This window comes from Protopterus annectens, chromosome 1.part1 (assembly GCF_019279795.1).
Source record: "Protopterus annectens isolate FY-2018-M chromosome 1.part1, PAN1.0, whole genome shotgun sequence".
Lineage (NCBI taxonomy): Eukaryota > Metazoa > Chordata > Ceratodontiformes > Protopteridae > Protopterus > Protopterus annectens.
In genome coordinates, this window is record NC_056726.1 from 208,497,749 (window position 1) to 208,517,275 (window position 19,527).

The 19,527-nt window shown below is 41.9% G+C and overlaps 1 protein-coding gene across 1 annotated transcript in view; it reads left to right on the forward strand.

Moving 5' to 3' along the window:
• IBTK (inhibitor of Bruton tyrosine kinase) overlaps positions 1-19,527 on the forward strand; it is a 1,862,448-nt gene that overhangs the window by 1,721,803 nt on the left and 121,118 nt on the right. The gene's annotated exons all lie outside the window — the stretch shown is intronic.

Sequence of the window (19,527 nt, forward strand, 5' to 3'; positions counted from 1 at the left end):
GGCTGCCAAAAAAACAATTGCTAAAAATGAAGATCAAAGTCTAAACCAAATTTACAAGAAGTAGTGAATTTAGTAACATAGATAAAACAACTGGAATTGGGATCTTTAGAAAAGGTTGGGGCATATTACATAGGAAAAATGGGAACTGTAGAGCAGTCCATGCAGAGGAGGAACAATGTTTAAAAGAAGACAGGAATTTGAATGAGCAATAACTGGATAGATTATAAGTGATATATAATGTTTTCAATTGTAATTGTGTCAGTATGGTGTTTTCATTTATATAAATGCAAGATTGTCATACATGATAATTTAATAAAGATGTTTCTCGTTAACAAAAAAAAGAAAGAAAGCTTGTAGGTGAGAATTTTCTGAGTGGTGAAAGAAATGGAGGAGTTTGTATTGAACAAGAGAGTAAAAGCTGTCTGTATGATTCACCAAAACTGCATTGTTAGTGGAGTAAGTAAAATCAACTGGAGATAAAAATGAAGAGACTTAAGAATGAGAAGGAAACATATAGCAGCTGGGAAGGGAGTTTCTAGTGACTGTTGTATTCTGAGCACATTTTCCAAGGCGTCTTTGATTGGAAGGGGCCCTTCTACAGCCTTGTGAGAGAAGTGTGCAGATTGGAACCTGTATAGGGCTTTGGAGTAAGCACCCTAGTTGGTTCTTCTGAGTTTAAAAAAAAATGTTTTTTAAGTTTTTAGCTTGTGGTATTTGAGCCAGTTTTTACTTGTTTGCACATTGGGCAGCACCACACAGTGCTGCACAATTGTGTGCCATAGCCAGACAGATAAGTTCAACAAAATTTTCACTTAGATACAGCTGCAATACATTAGTGTAGTCCTCATCCTTAGTACATCTCCGGTCGAAGAAGTATTGCTAGTGAGCTGTGATGTATTAAACTACCAGGCATCAGCCAAAATCCCCATCATAAATACCCATCTACAGAGCCCCTCTTAGATCAGTTTTGAAAGCACCCCCTTTGTGATAGTTCTTCAAACCTAGCAATGTGAGAGTGTTCAATCTCGCCGTTTGTTCTTACACACGGGTTCGGAGCCGATCCTCGGCTCCGAGTCGGCTGCATAGCGAAGCTCTGCATCTTAGAGAAGCTCGAGACCAGGCTATATCCCACAATCCTCCCTGCCATTACTCAGATCTAGTTTACCGCTGCAACAGGTCACATCGATAAGAGAGCTCGGACCAGAGAAAACATGTTATTGACAGATAAGATAGTTATTGTTTTGTTTAAAAGTTCTTATAGTTCTTATAGTTATTGAGAATTTAGTTTCTGACCTTACTATAGTGTGTGTGTGTGTGTGTGTGTGTGTGTGTGTGTAGTGTAGTTAGTTCTTTTATAGGTTTCCCTTTGGGGCCTACCTTTCTATAACCTATAGCTATATATATATATTTTTTTTCCTCTTAATTATAGCTAGTGTTTAAATTTTCTCTTTTTTACAGTAAAAGTGTTTTTTGCTTATTATGTCTGAGAAAGCCAAGTCTGGTTTTAAAAGGTGTCAGTGTGGGCAGAAAATGTCCATCACTGACAACCACACTTCCTGCGTCTACTGTCTTGGCCCTCTCCACTTGCAAGAGGATTGCTCTATATGCCATTCCTTCAGTGGGAGGGTCATGACAGATAGACGCAGGAAACTTATAGACAGGGGACTTCTTAAGCCTGCTTTCCAGGAGGCCTTGGACAAGTCTGACCAGGCTTCTAAGTCCTCGAAGGGGTCGAAGATGTCGGAGCCCATGTCATCGGCTCAGAGTTCATCTTCTAAAGTTCGTTCGCCGGTTCCACAGACTTCGGGGCCGAAGTGAACGTTTATCTTTCACTGAGCCCCAGGTCTTGGAACCGGTGTCGGAGCTACCGCCACCTTCCATTCTTCAGTCGGTGCCATCTTCGGCCCCTTCGACCCGATCTTCCAGACCGTTATCCGATACTGATGTGGATCGTGTCGTGCAGAAACTTATGGAGAACACAGCCCTTTCCAAGTTGATTGCAGTTTCCTCCCAATTGGTGTTGAAACTAGAAGGACTTCCCTTATCTCCAACAGGTCCTCCTTCGAGACCCATCCAGTCTTCGGAGCCGGAAGAGGATAAGCCGATGATAGTAGAGCCCTCGGTGCCGAAACCGTCCATTGCATGATCGACACCATTGACCTCGACTCCTTCGGAACCTATAGGTGAGTGGCGGAGTCGACGATCTCTCCTTGGTTCCGGGACCGAGAGTCGTACCGACCTTTCAGTGCCGACTCTCCCTCTTGGGGCCTCGGCGCAGATTGGCTCGGCTCCATCCTCGGGGTCGAGACCCATGGGCCCCGTGTCTGGGATTCTTCCATGTTCTTCGGAACCGGGGGGAGTCCTCGACCCGAGGTTCAGGGGTTTTTGACCTTATGAGTAAGGTTTTGTCTACACAGACAACCACTTCATTGGAGGCGTCTTCTCCCTCCCCTAAGGAGCCGCTCTCTGTTTCTGTTCCCATGACACATCCAAAGCGTGGAGCACCATTGTCTCAGCCACCCCCAGAGGGTGCCCCCCTGTTCCTCGGAGGCCTCACCGGAATCCCCCTCCGACGAGGTTCCAAGGAAAAGATTGTGCAAGAGGAGGCACATAGATTCCCCACAGGAATGTCTAACTTCTGACACTGACTTGGATGAGTCAGAGGGGTCCCCAAAATCCCCCTCCGAGGATGTCTCATTTGCGGACATCTTGGAGATTTTAAAACAGAGGGGTGATTGGCAGTCCTTAGCCCCCACTGAGGACGAGTCGGTGTTGCTGAAGGCTTTTGGTGCTCAACCTTCTACCTCCTGGGTTACTCCGCCCTTCGATGAGTTAATGGATTTGATTGCTCGAAGGGCGTGGGAGACACCGGACACAGTGGAACCGGTCCCTCGAAAACCAAGCAAATTTATTACCGCTCCCCAGGACAAGACTTATCTCACCAAAGGAGTCCCGGTTGACGCTATGGTGGTGGCTGCAGCCACTAAAAAGGAGATGTCTGAGTCTTCCTCTTCTGTTCATCCTCCTAATAAGGATTCTAGGACTATGGACAGATACGGGAAGCGCGTTTTTAGTTCAGCGACTTTTTCCATGCGTTCGCTAAACTATTTGACACATTTTACACGTCTACAGAGGGATCTCATCAAGGAGCTGGGAGATACCCTCCAGGGTAACACAGATGCTGCTGTTTCAGATAAGGTAACAGCACAGCTTAACACCCTTACCTCCATAGTGAACTCATCCATGAGGCTCATCTCGTATGCGGCTGAAGGGTCGAGTAGTGCCGCAGCTTCAGTGATTGCTCTACGAAGACAATCCTGGATGCTGCTGTGCTCATTTGCGGAAGCCTTCAAGTCTTCCTTCGCCAGCGCCCCCTTTGATGGTGCCACTCTTTTTGGGCCCAAAGTGAAAGAGACATTAACTCGGTGTGAGCAAGAAGGAAAGACTCTGTCTGCTGTCGGAGTCCGTTTTTCCGTTCCATCTAGACCGTACCCCAAAGGGCAACGAGGCAGAAAAATGTGGTTCCGTAAAACTCAGGGATCTTTCCAGGCCACACAGAGTGACCCCCCCCAGAGGCAGAGGGGGGGCAGACATGGAAGACATCGCCCCGGCGGCAGAGGGGGTCCGCAGAACCAAGGCGACAGGGATCCTATCCCTGGTAAGCCTTTCCAGCACTCCTGAATGGGGGCCCGACTGTCCTGCTCTGGAGGCAGTCGGGGGTCGCTTGGCTTTATACCCACAGGCCTGGCTAACTCTCACCTCAGACTCCTGGGTAAAAAGCATTGTAACCAGAGGATACAAAATCCCCTTTATGTCAACTCCACCCCAAAAAAGAAGGTTTCCAGATGTGCCACCCCATCGGCGAGGCCCAGCAGCAATAGAAATTTCAAAGCTGCTCAAAAAAAGAGTCATTCAGCCAGTCCCGGTGGACCAAAAAGGATCCGAACTTACTCAGGGTTCTTTTAGTTCCAAAAAAGACAGGGGACTGGAGACCCATTTTGGATCTCAGCAATCTCAATACCTTCGTGAAGAAGGAAAAGTTCCGGATGGTCACGCTTCAATCGATCCTTCCATTTTTGCAGAAGGACGACTGGATGTGCTTGATAGATCTCAAGGACGCGTACTACCACATCAAGATGGCCAGACCATCCAGAGATCACCTGCGCTTCCGGCTGGGAGCCAGTCATTTTCAATTTCGAGCCCTGCCCTTTGGGCTCACCTCAGCTCCCAGGGTATTCACCAAATGCATGGCAGTGGTAGCGTCTCACTTGAGATGTCTAGGATTCCGGGTGTTTCCCTATCAGGACGACTGGCTCCTCACCGCCACCACCGAGCGTCGCCTCATACAAGCCAGAGACTATACAGTCAACCTTTGTTCCCACCTAGGGATTTCCATAAACTTCGAAAAATCTGCCGTACTGCCCTCACAGCATATTTCATTCATCGGAGCAGACCTAGATACGCGCTTAACACTGGTAAAGCTCCCTCAAGTAAGGGCTTCATCCCTCAAGGAACAGGTTCTTCTTCTACTGCAATGCAGGAAAGCCCTGGCCAAATTGGTGTTGAAGGTTTTGGGACTCATGGCAGCGTCCCTGATTGCAGTTCCTATGGGGAGATTGCACATGAGGCTCCTCCAATGGCTGCTGTTCACGCAGTGGTCGTTCCAGCAGTTACCCCTAATGCACGAGATTCTGATAACAGATTCTTGCAAGCAAGACCTCTCATGGTGGGTGTTCAGTCAGGATCTCACTATGGGTCGTCCATTTGTTCTACCGAATCTGACGGCCACGATAACCACGGACGCTTCTCTGATAGGGTGGGGGGGACTTTTTCAGGGAAGAACAGTCCAAGGGGAATGGTCCAACATGGAGTACAACCTGCACATAAATGTTCTGGAAATGAGGGCGGTGTTCTTGGCGTTGCAACACTTTCAAACCCTCCTACCTCTAGGAACAGTAGCAGTTCAGACAGACAACATGTCTGTAGTCTGGTACATAAACAAACAAGGGGGAACCAGATCTTACCCATTATGCAGAGAGGCCATGAGAATTTGGCAATGGGCAGAGTCCACGGGTCGCTTTCTGATAGCAACGCACATCCCGGGTCATCCAATGTCATTGCGGACAGGTTGAGCAGAGCCATCCTGTTACCTCACGAGTGGTCCCTCAAACTACAGGTGGCGGAAAGAATTTTCCGCAAATGGGGCCAGCCTTGCTGCGATCTATTCGCCTCCCCGATGAATACCAAATGCAGAAGCTATTTTGCCCTTCTACCCCCTCCAGGGGATGTCCCCAGGGACACACTGATACACGATTGGCCCCCGGGTCTCCTATATGCATTTCCACCTACCCCCTTGATTCCCAAATTTCTTCAGAAAGCCATGAACCTGGAAAGGACAGTTATACTCATAGCCCCATTCTGGCCTCGACAGATATGGTTCCCCTTTCTTCGAGACCATCAAACAGAGGAACAGTGGATCCTGGACCCAGTACCAGATCTACTGACACATTCGTCGGGAGTTCCTCACCCATCTCTTCTATCCCTCAAACTAGCAGCTTGGCTGCTCCACTTCCCCGCCTAGCCAGGTCTGATATACTTTCTCCGGCAGTTCAACTCATTTTGGTTGCCTCTCATAAGGCTTCCACTACAAAGCTCTACAGGAGTAAATGGAAACGCTTTGTGTATTGGGCATCTAGCCAACACTTGGACCCCCTGGTTGCTCCTTTACATAAAGTTCTAGAATTTCTATCCATCCTTTTCCACGAAGGAGCCTCTACTTCCACACTAAGAGTACAGTTGGCGGCCATATCCAACTTCCATGTTGGTGAGGACGGTTCTTCTATTATGTCCCACAGGCTTTGTAAGGCTTTTATGAAAGGTTCCTTCCATCTTCGACCGCCCGTCAGAGATCCTTTATTCCCATGGAATTTAAATTTGTTATTGTCGCAACTAATGTTGCCACCCTTCGAACCAGCCTCTTCTTGTCTCCTGAAGTTTTTGTCGTGGAAGACTCTTTTTCTTGTAGCAGTTACTTCAGCTCGGAGAGTGTCAGAGCTGCAAGCACTATCAATTAAACCACCTTACTTAATTTTCCACCCAGATAGAGTTTCCTTACGAACAAACCCGTCTTTCCTTCCTAAGGTATGTTCTGTCATAAATATTAATTAGTCCATTGAACTCCCTACCAGCAAGTTGGAATATATGCTGCACAAGTTAGATGTCCACAGACAGCTAAGATTTTATTTGGACAGGACTAAGGATTACAGAAAAACAGATCAACTTTTTGTTGCATTTGCAGACAATAAAAAGGGCATGGCAGTTACAAAACGTACGCTTTCTAAATGGCTTACTGATTGTATAGCTTTTGTGTATTCTAAGTCGAATGAGGCCTTGCCCACCAAACCTGAGGGCCATTCTACTAGATACATTTCCACTTCCTTGGCTCATGCAGCTCGCCTGCCTTTGGACACAATTTGTGCAGCAGCCATGTGGTCTAAACCACATACTTTCATCGCTCATTATAGAGTTGACAAAGCCTCCAAAGACAGGACATCTTTTGGTTCCACTGTGCTCAGGAATGTTCTTCCATGAGTCACTCAGGGTGACGGAGCTAGGGATGCTACCCATGTGTAAGAACAAATGGCGAGATTGAACACTCTCACATAAAGAAGTTATGTTCTTACCATAATGTTCCATGTGGAGTGTTCATCTCGCCTTTGTTCTTACATTCCCACCCTACCCTCCCTCACGTGTTTGGAAGAATGAGTAGGACTAGAGTCTGGTCCTCATATCTTTACCTCTTCCAGATATATTGCCTCGTACCTCATGGGGTATATTTCGTTACCCTTTAGTTAATTTATCAGTGAGATAGTGTCTCTGAAGTTTTGTGGCGGTATGTAGCCTTAGCACCTCAGGTTTATTGTTAGTCTGGTTTGCTTGCAAACTAGATCTGAGTAATGGCAGGGAGGATTGAGGGATATAGCCTGGTCTCGAGCTTCTCTAAGATGCAGAGCTTTGCTATGCGGCCGACTCGGAGCCGAGGATCGGCTCCGAACCCTTGTGTAAGAACAAAGGCGAGATGAACACTCCACATGGAACGTTATGGTAAGAACACAACTTCTTTTTATGGACAGTTGGACTACCCTTGTTTCTTCCTCCAACCTTGTTGACTTGGGGCTCCTGAGGCAGTGTAGCAACTCCCTCATGTACACTGACGACCCTCTACTAATAACTCACTCTAGTACAAGAGTGTGAGAGATGTATTTACCACAAGAATCCTGAATCCTTGCTCTCTCGCACTCAAAACAGTAATACTGAAGAGGTTGTCATCTTGCCCACCACTGCTCATGCACATAGTACCACTAATACACATAGTACACATCCAACACATAAATCAGCATATGCAGAGGTTCTTTCAAAAAACTTACCGAAACACCAGAGACCTCTAAAACACAAGACTGCTGTAACTAACACAGTTCCCACAGCACCCAAGACACACAGCAACTCCAGTGTCTCACTTACCAAGCCCTTAATGCATAACACTCAAAAAAACAAATTTTCTTGTCATTGGAGAAACCATAGTGAGAGACACATGGATCTCCCACTCACCGGGTTAGATGAGGAGGAAGTCACGGTCAGCTGCCTGTCCAGTGCCAGGATTTGTCAGATCACACATGCATTCAGGTCGCTCGGCAGCAAGTACCATTATGACTCTGTCATAGCTTATGTTGGAGTCTACGACCCAAAATGTACCTCATTGGACTATATCAAGAGAGACATGATAGAACTCTCTGAGTATGTGTCCCAGGCAGGTATGTCCCTAGCCTTGAGCAGCAGCATATTACCCTCACCTAGAATGATACCACAGTATAAACAAAAAAAAATGATCAGTTTCAATAATTGGCATAGTTTTGGTGTCATTCAAAGGGGATCCAGTTTCGGTCCACCTCGGATGACATGGTCAACAAACCTTGCTGCTTTGCCAGAAGCAGTTTGCACATGGCACCACTAGGCCTTCGGCTGCTGGTAAAGGCTGCCTCCCCCATAGTGCCTTTTTTAGGCAAGGTCTCAAAAACAAAATTGCTGATGTGAAAATTGCCAGCTGTAACAAAATAAGGGTTATGCTGCTAAACACTAAGAGCTTAAACCAAAAACTGCATACCCTGAAGCATTTTTATCACTGGAGGATGTAGATTTCTGCACAGTCATACAAACCTGGTTCAAGGCTTCAGAGAGTACCCGGCCTGCCTTTCACACTTTCAGACTACAAAATGAATGCGTGAGAACCAAAGGAGGTGGTGTTTCTATCTGTATTAGAGATCATTTCACCTCCCAGCTAGTTAGACTGGACAACTCCATGGATTTATTTAAATTTCATATTACTGTGGGTAAGACGCCCATTCAAGCCATAGCTAGTTATAGATCAACCTCCATGGATCATGATGCGCACAAGGCCTACTTGACCAAACTGGAGTCAGTCCAAATATTGCCAAACACTCTGGTCATGGGGGATTTCAGTCCCACCATTAACTAGGAAACCTACTCTAGCCCCAATTCACTAGTGCAAAAGTTCCTTGACTTTGTTGACTCAAATGCCCTGGAACAGATTATTCAAACCCCAACAAGAGGAACAAACATACTAGATCTGCTCCTAACTAACATGACAAACAGATGCAACACAGCAACTGTCAGATCTTCATTAGTTATATCTGACCACAAATCAGTCTCCTTCAAACTGGCACAAATACCAGAACTCAAAGGACGAAGTCAGACTAAAAAACTTCACCAAAGCAAACTATACCCTTCTAGGGGAAGGTATAAATGCAATCCAAGCCCCAACCCTAGCTGAAAGTGGTAACTACGCCAAAGCTTACGCTAAAGCCCTGTACAATCACTTGTATAAGTGTATAGACTCAGCTGATTCAAAGAAAATTAAACCAGAACCCCAAGTAAAAAATGCCCTGGTGGATATCCAGCATCAACAAACTTTAGAACAAACACAAAAAGCTGCTGTCTAAGAAAACTAAGGCAAGGCCCCAACAATGGAAGAGCACCCTAATCAGCCGCAACAGGCAAGTAAGACCACATGCCAAATCCTCTAAGGGTAACTTTGCGAAAAACTTAGCAATCACAACCAAGGATAATCATAAGGCCTTTTACAGCTACGGACATAGCTTAAAAGGTAGGACCCAAGCATATGCCAAACTAGTGACTATAACGGTGTCACACACACTAATCCCATAGAGATAGCAAACCTTCTAGCAGATAAATTTGCTGAAAATTTCACTGCCTTATCCCCTCCAAACTTAACACAAACCTTGCACCCACCCCCACCCTACATATCAGAAGAGCAGATATTTAAAGCTATGTCTGAAGCCAAAAACACAGCCTCTGTGGGACCAGAAGGCATCCCAGGCTGTCTTCCGAACAAACTAAAACATGAACTAGCATTATCATTAAGTACCCTATTCAATCACAGCCTAGCCACTGACTTTGTTCCTGCAGAATGGAGAACAGCAACAGTTATTCCCCTCCACAAAAGTGGCTTATTAACCCCCCCAGGGATTTATAGACCCATAAGTCTGTCCAGCCTCATCTGTAAAGCCATGGAACGTATCGTCGTGGACCTCATAAATAGACATAGGTGACCTCAAAACCCTGGATTAGACCCAGTTTAGCTTTGTCAGGGACAATCCTGCCTATTAAAGTGCATTTATTTGTAAATGTGATCAGGGCCATTGACGAGGGCAAACCTGTGCACACAGCATACCTCAACTTTGCAAAGGCCTTTGACGCATTCCCACACTCTGGCATTACTGACGAACTTAGCAAATTGAATGTTAACCCCTTTGTTGTAAGATGGTTTGCCAACTGACTCACAAACCGGTCATACACTATCAAAGTGGGTGACTCCACATCAACCAGCAGACCTGTCACCAGCGGGGTGCCACAAGGGCCATTGCTGGGCCCCCTACTGTTTGGGATATACTTCTCAACAGATCATGTGAAAACTAAAGAGTTGCGACTAACCAGGTTTGCGGATGACTGCAAACTAGGTGCAGTTATTGAATCCACAGATGATGTCAGTATACTTCAAGAGGGTCTTACGCAGGCCAATGACTGGTGTCTTAGTCATGATCTCTAACTGAATGCAAAGAAATGCCTTATTATTCCCTTCGGTAAAAACAATGCCCCTTCAAACTTTCAAATTAACAACAATACCCTATGTACCTATGAAGTGGTGAGAGATCTGGGATCACAAGTAGACTGCAACCTTAACTTTGACCACCATGTGTGTATTGCAGTAAGGAAGCCTTTCTACATAGCATACTTAATTAACAAAGGCATCGCCCTCGCCTCTAGAACAAAGAGGTTATAACCCCCCCTCAAAACTCATCACTAATCAGGCCCATAATTGAGTATAATGCCCCTTTCGGCATGTACTGTGCAAAACATCTGCAGCAAATAGAGAGACCTTAGAGGTTCCTAAGAAGATTAAGGGACTCCAGCACGTGTCTTACATAGACTGAAAAGTCCCTGTCACTGTACTCTGTACCATATAGACTTCTTAGAAGACCCTTATGTCTGGCTTACAGAGCAATCTCCGACCCAAACCTAATGAATTTGTTGCACATCCTTAAATCAAATGGGACTACAGGTACCTGTTCCAGGAACCTATATATGGCTTGAATTTGAATAGAATGTGCTGGAGGGACATTTGTCTCTCAGTGACTGCCACATCTTTGGAATAGCCTGCCAATTCGTGTGAAGCAGAGCACCCCTATGACACTGTTCAAAAGGAACCTGGATGAGTGGATGGGGCACCATTAATTCTTACCAGGGATAGTGCCCACAACCCTGCTGGACATGTACCGATATTAAATACAGTCCTGGGTATTGACTAGAGTATCTAGGGTATTACCTTGTGATGAAACAGCTAGGCATGAAATGACCACCAGGTCGATAGCCTAGTACCCTCCTATAATCCAATGAATAGATTTTCTTTTTTCTTGCAAGTCCATGTGGGAAAATTCCCAATTATGATTGATTACTGAGATTGTTGACTCACTTAATATACTAAACCTCCCGATATCCATTGATTAATGCCCAATCCTCCAGGTGTTTAACCTGTCCAGGTGAGGGTCACCAACAGCCCCCTGCTACTGTTGGTGATCACGACACAGTTATGGCCCCACCATATAGTGTGCTGTCATCACTTTTCTTAGAATATGCATGCCACAATGTATAGTTTTAAAGAGTTCCTCTTCTAGGCTTAAGGATTGTAGCACCTTCAAGCTCACCCAAATGCCATAGCCCTATGCTCATGGCATTAATGTCCATCAAAGGTGTGGAAGCATCATGCTTTCTGCCAGTCATATCTTCCCCAGCCATCTCCAGAAGAGAAGCCAGCAGGCAGATGGTGGAATCACTAACTGAACTCTGATTGCATGAGTCATAGTCAGGGCTTTATCTGGTTACACCAGCAAAGCTGACTTATTTAAGGCAAAGATTGTGGTTGGATTATGAATTACATTGTCAGAAGCTATGGCAGTCTGTATATCAGCAGAGAAGTTGGTAGAATGCCGGGACAGAGAATAAATGATGAAGGTAGGGGAGAAACTAACTCCAACACAGTGGAGAACTCTACTGTAAACACCATAGTTAGGCTTCTTCAGTCTTTATCTTTGTATAGTCAACATCTGCTTGATGCACCCAGAAAAAAAGTGCATGTTGCATAATTTGCTTGCTTGGGTGGTCTTATTACATCTAGTATGACTTCTGTAGAGACGTCACTGTAGAACAAAATTGCAAAGTTATGCCAATGTTTAGCATGTGTATATATATATATATATATATATATATATATATATATATGTATAAATAAATATATATATATATATATATATATATATATACATACATACATACATATAACACATATACAAATGTATAATTATACACACACACACACACATATATATATATATATATATATATATATGTATGTATATATATATATATATATATATATTTGTGTGCGTGTGGAATATGTATTATAGATATTTATTTAATCATTGTTGACTAGTTTAGTGAACCAGTGCCAGGATTCTTTTCAGCCATAACCAAGGCATGGCTGCCAACCTGCAGACATAGAAAATAACAAAGCCCTTAAAAAGTACATCCAGTTAAATATCTGGACATCTGATTGGCATGAAATTTGGATACCAGATGGTACACAACTCTTCCCTTTTCCAGTAAGAATTTGGATACTCTAGAAACAATGTTTAAAAGAAGTGAGAGTGACAGAAATGAAGGAAAAATAATGCAGATTAAAGTCTATACTGTCTCTTTGATAATGAGAACTGTACTGAACATGTCTGCCTCAATGTCATTTGTTTTTGTTTAAAAAAAGATGTCAAATGTATGCTCAGTTATTGTTGCCACTTAAGTGTAGGTCATGTAGTGTGGTTTACATTGTACTAGACAGCTTTAAAAATCACATGTGATGAAGGTGTAAATGAGGCCTGAAAATAGAAATTCTCCTCCAAAATAGGGACAGTTGAGAGGTCTGGACCCAGATGAAGTAGCACTGTATATAATCAATACAGTCAAGTGATTATACATGAAAGACAAACTACAGTCAAGTGATTTCACATGATAGACACAAATATATCAGGAAAGACTGTCACTGTATGCAGTTACGAACAGTAACATTTCACTGAGGGTGAAGGAGGTAAATATCTCCATTTAACATACATTTTACATAGCAGTGACCCCATCTACCCACTGTACCTGCTGATCCCACTATTTTTATTTTCCTGGGTAAGCCCATTTTCCTATAAAACTGTCAAGATGCACAGACTCTGTGGTACCAAAAGTAGTATGAAAGTAATTCAGAAATGCCAGCATGGGCCATATTCTGACTTATCTGCTTTTGGAGATAAATTTTTGGGTTGTTGTTAACCAATGGCTTGTGTTTTGTTCTGTATCACTGTGTTTTCCTTGTATCTGTCCCACATATTTTTGAGTTTACTTGCTGTTTGTGATTCCACTATCTCCGCCTTAGGGAGATGCATGTGTAAGGACTCTGAAAATACATATTCAGATTGTGTCACTTTTCATCTTCAATGTCCTTTTGGTTGTTTTTAAGTAATTCTTATTCAAGGATATTGCCTTTTTGGTGTTTTGAATTCTCTTGATGGTCGTAAGCATTTAGTTGTTAAATACTTCTCAACCATATCTGGTTTTGTCTGAAAATGTTGCTCTGTCCCTCATAAGCCCTAGCAAATTTTAGAAGAAGAATGGTGAATTGCACATCATAAATAATGAAAATAATTACAGACATCTTTTACTTCAGATAATGCATTTTAATTTACATTACCTTATTCTGACAATATATGAAGTTAATATTACTAAAATTTTTAAAAGTTTCTCCAATTTTTATGGATTTGTTCCTAATTCTGAAGATAAACATTTGAGAACTATGGTTGTTCCACTTTGAGCATTTAGTTATACCCTGTCCTTTAAGTTCAAATTAAACTTTGAGCTATCATAATGAGGTTTCTACTGTAGATCTTGCACATTTTAATTTTCCCCATTTTGAATGACATTGTTTTCTCTGTACCTTTGAAGAGAGTGACTCTCCATTTGCTTTGAGTGTACTCTAGAATATCTCCATCTGTCCACTGCAGAATAACAACAATTTACTAAATTCTGGGGTGACACTTCTTATTATGCATGTGTGGGGCACTTTGCACTCCGTGCTACTTTCCCACATTACCTGCTCATGTCTAGTTTAAGATGTAACCATTCTGTGAGTCTGTCTCCTTGTTTTAATTACTGCATTTCTCTAAATGGCACACTTCTAATAGTCTTAAGTAGCCTTTCGTCTAAAATTACAGTCTGTTCTCCTGCTGTAAATGTATCAGCAGTCTTATTTCAGCTGTATTTTATTTTCAAAAAATGCATTGGGCTTAATTTCTTCTATGTTAACATTTACAAGTATACTAAAAGGGTTGACACCAGCACTGAACCCTCTGGCACATTGCCAGTAATCCCCTTGCTTTGTTTCGTATTACTCATTGCAACATTTTGTGCAAGCAGTATTCTACAAAGGCTGCCACTTAGGGATGCACTTCTGGAGCTGCAGTTGTTAGTAGTCTGCACTGCCTCACTCTGGTTTATTTCTTTGATCACTAACTCGAGAAATCCATCATGTTTGTAGAACATGATCCTCCTGCTGAGAGTCCATATGTCTTTAGGAATTTAACAGTATTTTCCTTTAGAAGTGATTCCATGTGTCCTTGCACTCCTGAATGTGTTGTCCTTTGGATTAGATGTTTAACGGAGGTCTGATCTGTTTGAGTTAATGCTAGACCCAGGTGGTTGTAAAAGACCCCACAGCAGCTATTGAAAAGAGGAGGAGAAGTTTCCCCAGTCCCCTGGCCAAATTTTCCCTAGTAGTAATAATACCACTTTGGGTCTCCCTTGAAAAGAGGTTACTAGCCTACAGGGGCCAACTTGGTCAACAAAGCTGGCACGTTCAGCACTTGACACTAAACATTTTCAATGCAAATGCAATATTTCTTGAAATGTGTTTGGAGCCTCCTATGGTTGTAGAAACAGGATTTCGTAACATTGCTAATGTTGAAGCATAGCATAAACTCCCATGGAAAGTTACATAAAAATTTTGGCAAGTCAAGATGCTGAACTAGGCCAGTGTCTTATAGATGCATCATTTCGCTTAGAGATTTGATTGGTGGTAGAACACTTAAAAGCCAGAATGTAATGAAATATTTCAGAAATGGAAATTACTAAAAAACTAATGTCAGTGGTACCGAATATAGCATTATAGGGATATACTGCACATAATTTACATCTCCTGCTTAGCATAAGAATTTCCTAACTAAACTCCAAGGTGTAAAAATCAATTAAATACCACATTATTTGGCCATTTGTAAAGGATTTTAACTGCCTAAAAGCACTGACTGGGTAAACTATTCAGTTTTATTTAAACATGCCCAAATCCTGTCATAACTTATGAGATTCAAAATGACTTGGAACACATGCTGTGAAACTCAATTAGGGTTGGCAACATCAGGATGTTCTGAAACAAAAAGGCTCTTTATACCCCCCCCCAATTCTACTTTGTGTAAATAACACAGATAATAATACCACCAGCTAACCTCTGAGTGAAATGAAACTTTGTTATAAATAATTCTTCCAAGACTTAATCCAAACTACGGAGCAGTAAGTGACACTTATTGAGCATGACATTGCAGTCAGTTTTTTAATAACCAAATAAGCCTACTTAGCTTCAGGTTCTCCAGTTCGATCCTCGGCTGGAGTGCCTTCTGTGTGGCGTCTGCATGTCCTCCCTGTGGTCGCATGGGTTTCCTCCCACATCCCAAAGACATGCAGCAGGTGGATTGGACACACTAAATTTGCCCTAGGTGTGAGTGCGTGTGTGGGTGTGCCTTCTGTGGAAGGTTGGGTGCCGGGCTGGCAACTCGACACTGTAAAAGTCCACTGCCAGTCATGAGCGGACAGGTGATGCGCTGTGGCGACCGCTAACCGGGAAAAGCTGAAAGAAGAAGAAGCTGCAGCTAATGATATTGAGTATTATTAACTCCAGAATTCATTGAAACATACAAATATGACACATATTTACAAGAAAGTTAAGGGTAAAAACAGACTCTCAAAATGAGTCCATGTTAACAGCTGAACAGGTATTACAATTGCCTTTTATGCTGGAAAATACTCTGTAGGTTCTATTCCTCAGTAGGTTCCTGGTTTCATTTCTGAACACTGAGACTGCAGTGCAGCAGGGGTAGGGTGCTAGCATTTCTGAGTGAGCCTGCCTTCAGATGAGACATTAAAAATGCAGTCCCTTCTGCTTGAGTTGGTGAGTAGCTCAAGTGGATGGAAAAAAAAAACATGGCACTTATTAAAAAGGTTAAGGGTACTTTATTGGCATATGTCCATTTGTACATTTTACTTACATTTTTACTTTTTTGTGTGTTTGCTTCTTCTTTCTCATTAAGCACTTATCCACAACTGTGCTTGGGTATATCAGGATTTACCCATGGTTGGTGTGGTTTGATCACAAGGGGGAAGCTTAGCTTTCATATATAATGTCTTTATATAATTGCAGTTCAGTTTTCTTCCCCATTGTCTTCTGTGCGCTGATATACTTCACATACGTATGGGACTTGCGTTCCACAGTTGTAAAGTCATAATACTGCCACACCAGTTTTTTTCCTGTAATTCCCCTATCCCATCATTATTACAATTCCACCAGAGCAGTTTCTTCTTATGTTTTACCACATCCGTTTCCTTTAACTGTTGCTTTTTTGTTGCAGTAACATAGTTCCATATATAGCCATATTAATAGTCGACTCAACCTGTCAGTGTTTCCATGAAATGTTACTTCCTGTAATACAAATGCAGAGATGATGAGCACAACAAAGGGTTTTTAGCAAATGTAAAACACTTTTTTCTTCAAATCTTTCAAAGACTTCCATCCTTGTAAAAGGGAAGGGATCAGCAATTACCAAATGTTTTGTAGTACCTTTATTTACCAAAGAAATCACTGATGGGGTCAGATCTGGGGTTAGAGAATAAAAACTTATAAGACTGAGGAACTTTACCTGCTGTCTTAGGAACAGCAGGCTTGCTGTAAGGGAAGTTACAGGCTGTAATAAATACAACCTGTAATTCTGGAAGAATGGAAAGAACTTTTGTAGGTTCAGAAAATTCCATTTGTAATAAATCATAACATTTATTTAGTGACGGTAAAAGATCAGTATGTTCCCACTATTTTTTTTCTTTTTGTTGCTGGAAAAAGGGAGAACCAAGGAACCAGTAGGTTGTTCCATGATGAAAATGAAAAGGAGCTTGAATCCTAGGAAAGACTGGCAGCAGAAGTCAGTGAAAAAGTCTAGTATTAAAAAAGTAGATTTTTTTTTACAAAACAACAAATGAAAAGTACTTTAAACACATACCCCACCCTAAAAAATAATTTAATGCAGCTTTAAGACAAGAACACTAATTTTACTTTACTTTTAATAACTTTTTTCTCAAAAGTAAAAGTAACACTGTTAGTAAAATGTACATAAGTCACATAATAGTATGTAAAAACACTTTACAAAAAGTTAACTTTCTGCTATAAAAATAAAATATGGAAGATATTTTCCTCAAAAGGAACTTATCTGACCAGCAGTGGAGAATTGATAGCCAAATGTTGATCCTCGAAGCCTGCAAGAGGAGCGCTCTTTGGCAAAAGGAAAGCACTGAAGGGCCTGGCCTCCAAATCAGTCTTTCTTCAGTTCTGTTAAAGATGCCGAACAGTTTGGACCCTGTGCTTGTATAAATAGGGGCTGTACAAATTCTGGACATTTTTGTAAATTGATTAGGACACTAAATTATTTTGGATGTGTACGTCACAAAAAGTATGTACAGGGTAATAGTATTCAATATTTACACAAGTATAAAAGGGTGAGCAGATTTATATGAAGACATCAAAAACCATGTGATAAACTATGCGGGTGATTAACTATAATGTATGGAAGAGGGTAAAGAAATCTAGCAAAAGATGTCAGAACGTGTAAAGAGATAATACTTTATGGAAAGTAACAGTAGGTCATGAGAGAAAGTTTACTTATGAAAGGGAAGAACTACTAACAGAAATTGATTTTATCTTTTTTCAGATAAAGTCAGAGTTAAAAAGCAGTAAAACATCACTTGGTTGCTCAGATCGCTTGTGTGTGTGTGTTTCTGTGTGTGTAAAGAATAGAGGAACAGAGAGAGAGGGAATGGGTATTAAACATTAACATATGAATATGTGCATGAAGAGAAAGCAGTGAAATGAAGCAGCAGATAACTTTATAGGTTGCTCATGAGGGTGCAAGGCTATTTTTTATCTGTTGCACTGACTGGTGGTTGGCTTTTAAATAAAACTATAAAATGGTCTACTTTAAAGTAGAAAAAGGAGAATTTTTCTGCTACACTTATTTTTAGAAGGGGACCAGAGAAGTAAATATTCTGGGAAGAAATAACCAGGGAATTGTTATGGCTAAGCTTGTATAGGCCCTAGGGCCGATAACCTAGTACCAACCTATGAAGAATTCTTAATTGTCTAGTCCAGATGTTTATTCTTGCCTCTTTTGAGAATGTGACAGATATTGTGGCCTGTTTTCCTTGTCTAAGGAAAAATCAGCCTTGTGTAATCTTATTGCTTTTGTGTCTCAGAAAATGTGCTTATGATTCAGCAGATGCTACTTCCAGAGATGCTGCTGTTGGAATTATGAAAAGGTTTGCTTGGTTACATACAGAAAATCTTTCTGAAGAAGTAGAATCTGAAATGTTGAATTCCTCCTTAGAGAGGTTGTATTTGGACCACTGGCTACAGAAGTTCTTAAAAAGTGTGATGAGAGAGGGATGCTGCTTCAGAAAAGTTTCCCAGATTTTTCATCCTTCCTTCACCAAATGTTTAAGTTTTTTTTTTTACAGCTAGCTTTACAATATTTTATAAAAAGCAAAGTAAGCAGTCACATCAAGCTGCTGGTAAGCAGACTTTAAAAAAACTGGCAAAAGGCTCCAAAAATATGCGAGTAGCACCCCCCCCCCCTTCCCAGGGGAAAAAAAAAACAAGGAAAGTCTTAACAAGTGTGAATAACTATATCAAGATGGTTAAAGGTTTGGGTACAAGGGTGGTGCCCTTAAGCTTTGAAAGTTGTCATGTTGTTGTATCCTATATAGGATATAACATATATTGCTAAACTACTGCAGCAGTGACTATTTGAATATCTACTGTTATGGGCATTTTACTTACATAGTTGTATTTTCATGTGCTATAGGAGACCAGGGCCCTGAACTAACTTGTCTGCAGAATTGTATAGCATTGTTCTTTGTTTTATACCTCTTATACCATAGTGTTGGTTTTACATTGCCCTGTATAGCCTAATTTTACTTTTTAGGTTTTCTGAAAATACATAATACATGTGACCTCACTGTTTTATTTTTTTCCCTCCAAATACCATGACCGATGTGCTATGTGGTACTGGTAAAATTTCAAAGTATTCAAGAAAAAGTCAAACTGAGACAATGACACAACCACAACTCAGATGAGTTGCAGTTGCATTATTTAAAAAAAAATCATCTGCTGCTTACAGCACAGATCACTGTACCCTATTCAGAGGAAGACCACCCCACTGTACCCCTTTCAGAGGAAGACCAGCCCACATTCAAGCAATAGTTTATGGATTAACATATTTCAGCATGGTACTTGACTATCAACTTTACATCCATGGTAAATGTTCCTAAGTTCCTTTAACTTTAGTCATTTTATGCTTGTTTACAATACAGCACAAGTGAGATCATAGAAGTTCACTGAAACATATCTACATGTGGAAAACTAGCTTGAAGTAGTTCAGTAGTGCAGACTTGTAGTAGTTCAGTAGTGAAGACTTGTTTACGTGACTTGCAGACAAAATATTGTGCTTCAGTGTCAGGAAGGCTATCACAATC